At 40.8% G+C, this 5,667-nt stretch overlaps 1 pseudogene; it reads left to right on the top strand.

Annotated features, from left to right (window-relative positions):
• Nucleotides 1–2,845: 2,845 nt before the first annotated feature.
• Nucleotides 2,846–5,436, top strand: LOC113255707 (heterogeneous nuclear ribonucleoprotein A1-like 3; annotated as a pseudogene).
• Nucleotides 5,437–5,667: the final 231 nt, after the last annotated feature.

The following is a 5,667-nucleotide window of genomic DNA, read 5'->3' as shown; positions in this document are numbered from 1 at the left end:
ATCAAACTCTAAGTCTTACAGATAGAATAACTCAGTCTCTGTCTCTCTGGGCTTTATAATGTAATGGAAAAAAACAAATATAAACAAAGGATTATGTATCCTGAGTACTAAGAGGCACACAGTGCAAAGAGTGTATAAAATATAACCTACTCCAAGGTCAGGAAAGAGAAGTCTGGTGTTATAACGTAGTTCCTTTAATCAAATGCTTGAATGTTCATATTATTTCCAATGTTTCATTTATTATTAAAAACTACTCTAGTGTGTATCTTTCTAGCTGAATCTTTGCATAATGTCATGATGACTGATTTAAAATAAATTATTAGAAGACAAATTGAAGGGTCAAAATGCATGTGCCATTTTAAGGATTCTCATTTGTTTTCATACATCCTCCAGAAAGGTTATGCCAAGTAATAGCAGATAGTAGATGACCAGCGGTGCTGGGTTTGAGGATGGTTTCCTTCACCCTCTTAATAACAGGTGTATTCTCAGTCTCTCTCTCTCTCTTCCCCCTCTCTCTTCCCCATACACAGATGCCAGTTACTTCCTAAGAAGTTACATTTAAAACACAGAAGAAACAGGTTTTTAAAAATTATTTTATTTATTTTAGAGAGAGAGAGATTGGGAGTGTGGTTGGGGGAGGGGCAGAAGGAGAGGGACAGAGAGAATCCCAAGCAGACCCTGTGCTGAGCACGAAGCCCGCTGAGGGGCTCGGTCTCAGGGACCTGAGACCTTGACCTGAGCCGAAATCAAGAGTCTGATGCTTAACCGACTGAGCCACCCGGGTACCCCAAGGGAAACAGTTTTAAATGAATTTGTCCAGGGTTATTAAATTTGCTTAAAATAAGAATCATCTAGGGGGCTTGTAAAAATCCAAATTCCCGGTTCTCCAAAAAAGTCTTTTAGGAAACTTATTTTTTTAAAGTGCCAAGTTATTCTTTTTATAAGGCCGAAAAGGAAAAAGCCGACATCATCCATGGAAATATCTGTTAAAATGCTTAAAGAACAGCAAAGCATAGCTTGTGCACTCCATTGCTATCAGAGAAACCAAGAATAATATTTATGTGCTGTCTTAAGGTCATCAGTGAAGCAAGTTTACTGTTCTGCAAGAAATGTAAGGTTTCCTGGGTCTAATACTTAAAGACTGCAAAACTAGTGCTTCAAGGACCTGCTTTGTCTAAACTTTGAGAGTGACACTTGTTAGAAAGTTCAGGAAAAAGCAGGTCAAACTGGTATCAGTATTTCCTTGATTCACTTCACTTTCTTTGACACAAATTAATGAGTGACATAACACCAAATTTAAATCAGTGAAGCAATTAATGGAGTTTTTTTCTCAGTATATGCATATTTGAGCAGGAAGTAGCTGTGCTCTGCAAGGTAATATGTATTCAACATTTATGAAGCACGTAGCGTTTCTCCAATGCACCAGATCGTATGTACGAAATCGAAAATAAAGAACTGAGTTTATAGTTCTGTGCAACAGAAAGCTCGACTCTCTAATCTGGTAGCAGATTTATTTTAAAAAATTATAAGACGATAATACGCTGTAGTGGAAATAAATGCAAAGTACTATAGGATTATCAAGTTTAGTTCAAAGACAGGGCTGCACTTAGATTGCTTAAGATAAAAAGAAGCTGAGTTTAATTCAAAAATCGACATGCACATTTTTTAAATTTGCAAATTCATTAAGTCTATTGGCATATTCGAGTAGCATTTCTTTCTTTCTTTTTTTTTTTTTAAAGATTTTATTTATTTATTTGACAGAGAGAGAGACAGCCAGCCAGAGAGGGAACCCAGGCAGGGGGAGTGGGAGAGGAAGAAGCAGGCTCCCAGCAGAAAAGCCTGACGTGGGGCTCGATCCCAGAACGCCGGGATCACATTCTGAGCTGAAGGCAGACACTTAACGACTGCGCCACCCAGGCGCCCCATCGAGTAGCATTTCTAAAGAAAAATATAAAATCACCAAGCCAAGATTAATATTTCCCTCTTGCAGACAAATGGCGCTCCATTACAGAGACAGTATCTCTTAGCGGCACTGTTCTGACCAAGCAGCAAGCATTAAATTACTCACTTAGGAAACTTTGTTGGCAGTGCAAAGGAGAGGGCACCAGAATTTAAAAAATGCGGACAATATATTATTTAATGCTTGTAGGTAAATGTCGGTATGCTCACTGCTATTTTAAAATGCGTGTGTAATTAAGTATCTTTAATGCAGTTAGACATGATCTTCTGTCCTCAGAGCAGAACATTCTTTAGTCCGTAAATCTCTCGTGCAGCAACACTACCGAAATCAGTTCATTAACTTAACCAGACACTTGCAGTCCATCTGTGTGAATTATACTTGCACTTGGCAGATGATATATTTCGCACTTATCCATTGTATTAATCCAGAATATAGAAGAAAATGTTATATAAAACACGTTGTCCTTTCTTCCACATAAGAAATCCACAAAATAAACCGTCTGTCTACAGAATGCCTATGCGTATTGGTTTCGCGCTCCCAGTGAGAGAATTGCATTTGAAGTAGTAAGTTTTCAGTTAAAACACGATCCGCTACATTCGTGCTAAGTTTTCAAATTTTTTCACATCATGGTCATAGGTGCCTACAAAGCCAATTTTTGTCTATCTTTTAAAATTATTCAACACCGTTCCAAGTAGCTCTTATCAGTCACGACTTCAGGAAACCTTCAGAAAAACATTCCAAGAACTAATTCAGAAAAGCAGCATGTTGTAGTATGTTTCAAAGAGAAATTTATGAAGAAACAAGAACACTTTAGAATGGGTGAGATTTCTTCTGTTTGTACAACTCCCAGTGAGTTGGCTAATCTTGTTTTAACAGAGACCAATAATGGCGCTTTCACGGCCTCCTCTCGTAAACGAGGCCAGGTCTATACCACCATCCAAACTAAATGGTTTTGTAAATAGACAATGCATTGGAAATAATATGACAGATTCAAGCCAGAGGATTTGGGGGCTCCATGTAAATATTTGACTACCAGAATATTCCAAATGAAGCAAATGCTTGGGCAGCCCTCCACTTTGCTGGAACTAAATCTGGCAAAGGCTGCCTTTGTACTGGCAAATAGCACGCAGTGAAAAGGGACTACTCCCTCGAATACTTGTACAGAAGCATATCGCCGCTAGGAATACATGACCAAACACAGATTTGTGAAAATGTGTATATCACTGTAACTACACAAAAGTTTTTATAAACGTTTTGAATTGAAAGCCACTGGAAACCCACGAGAATTCCTAGCTGATAGGAAGGTTTAGAGGAGAAAGAGGTGGGGCAGGAAGAGATGGTGGGAACTTTGGGACATGGGGAGATAGTTAATAAACATTTTCATGGGCCTGTTGCCAAAGAATTTGGGAATTACTACTGCACTAACAAAGCCTTTTGGAAAGTTTTTACATGAAATTCATATTTATTTCTGAATTCTGTGGTTGAGCTGGCAGGAAAAGATTCAACTAAGAAATGGATTTACCAAACATTCATTTTATTTATAAAAGACTAAAGCAGGAATGTGCTTTAAAGTTATGGATTCAGAAATTTTCATAATATGTAATCTAATCAATGAAATTCAAGCAAATAATGAAACCTTTCCATTAATAGTTTTACCTAATCGGGAATATTAACCTTGTATTTCAAATAATTAAAGGACTCCGTGTATGCCTCGAATGTGCATTCCATATTTTTGAAGGTCGTATCATCTATCCAATGCTAAATCCAGACATTGCCTTAACATCGCAGTTGACTAATTCAGTAGTAGCTACGTTTTTCCATGCAGATTATCAGAACTATTAACATAAAATGGAAACTCAAATGGATGGAGACTGTGCTTCATGACCCCTAAGATAATTCTTAAAATACTGGGAGTTTCTTTCTGAGATCAAAAGTCACACCTTGAAAACAAAATTCTCCTTTGGTTTTACTCTCCACCCCTCTGACCCTCACTGAATTGCTTTCTTCTTTGACCGCACGTCCCAGGAAACCGCTATACTTCCCCTACGTGGTTTCTTGCCTAACTGAGACATCGTACTTCTGTAGGACTTCCTCTCCCACCTTTAAACCCTATCCCCTGTGATTTGACTCACTTTTATCTGTACTAAACGTGGGGTGATTTGGCCTTTTCTGCCATCTATAACTGTATGATCTAGTTTACTAGATATCAAAAGGAAAGATAAGGAAGGGATATAGAATTATAATAAAGAATAAGCTAAATGCGTAAGAAACTACTAAGTGCTACAGAGGTTCACAGAAGAGATTACATCCAATTCACTTAGAATTGGGCTAAGAAGGCACTTTGTGGATGAAAAGAGACTGGAGACTCCTTTCTGCCCATGGCCGCTGCAGAGTAAGCATTGTTAGAGTCTTCCCTCCCACCGCCATCACGTCCAGGTCAGAGTCTTCCAGAGAGCCCCGGACAGCTGCGGACGCTCTTCACCAGAGGTTCGAGCTTTGAAACAACCGAGGAGAGTGCGAGGAGCCATTCTGAGCAATGCGGAACGCTTACGGACCGTCTGCTCACGAGAGAGCCAAGCACCAAGCGCTCCAGAAGCTTTGGGTTTGTCACCTAGGCCACTGTGGAGGAGGCGGATGCAGCCACGAATGCAAGGCCACGCAAGGTGGATGGAAGAGTTGTGGAACCAAAGAGGGCTGCTCAAGAGAAGATTCTCAAAGACCTGGTGCCCACTTAACTGTGAGAAAGGTTTTTGTTGGTGGCATTAAAGAAGACACTGAAGGACACCATTTAAAAGATTATTTTGAACAGTATGGGAAAATTGAAGTGATTGAGATCATGACTGACCGAGGCAGTGACAGAAAGACAGGCTTTGCTTTCGTAACATTGGATGACCATGACTCTCTGGACAAGACTGTCATTCAAAAATACCACACCGTGAGTGGCCACAACTGTGAAGTGAGGAAAGCCTGTCTAAGCAAGAGATGGCGAGTGCTTCCTCCAGCCAAAGAGGCCAAAGTGGTTCTGGAAACTTTGGTGGTGGTTGTGGAGGTGGTTTCAGTGGGAACGACAGCTTTGTTCATGGAGGGAACTTCAGTGGGCGAGGTGGCTTTGGTGGCCATAGAGGTGGTGGTGGATACGGTGGCAGTGGGGATGGCTAGGACGGATTCAGTAATGATGTCCTAGGAAGCAACTTTGGAGGTGGCGGCAGCCATAATGCTCATGGCAATTACAACAATCAATCCTCAAATTTTGGACCCATGAAAGGAGGAAATCTTGGAGGCAGAACACTGGCCCCTGTGGTGGTGGAGGCCAGTACTTTGCCAAACCACGAAACCAAGGTGGCTGTGGTGGTTCCAGCAGCAGCAGTAGCTACGGCAGCGGCAGGAGGTTTTCAAGACTGCCAGGAAACAAAGCTGAGTGGGAGACGAGAGCCGGAGAAGTGACAGAGAAGCTACAGGTTACAACAGATCTGTGACCTCAGCCAAGCACAGCAGTGGCAGGGCCTTGCTGCTACAAAGAAGACGTGTCATTGTCTAGGACAATGTGTATGGGCAAAAACCTCGAAGACTGTATTTGTGACTAATTGTATAACAGGGTATTTTGGTTTCTGTTCTGTGGAAAGTGTAAAGCCTTCCAACAACGGGTTTTAATGTAGATTTTTTTTTTTTTTTTGCGCCCATGCTGTTGATTGCTGAATGTAATAGTC

This window comes from Ursus arctos, unplaced genomic scaffold, assembly GCF_023065955.2.
Source record: "Ursus arctos isolate Adak ecotype North America unplaced genomic scaffold, UrsArc2.0 scaffold_11, whole genome shotgun sequence".
Classification (NCBI taxonomy): domain Eukaryota; kingdom Metazoa; phylum Chordata; class Mammalia; order Carnivora; family Ursidae; genus Ursus; species Ursus arctos.
This window is presented reverse-complemented; position numbering and strand designations above follow the sequence as displayed.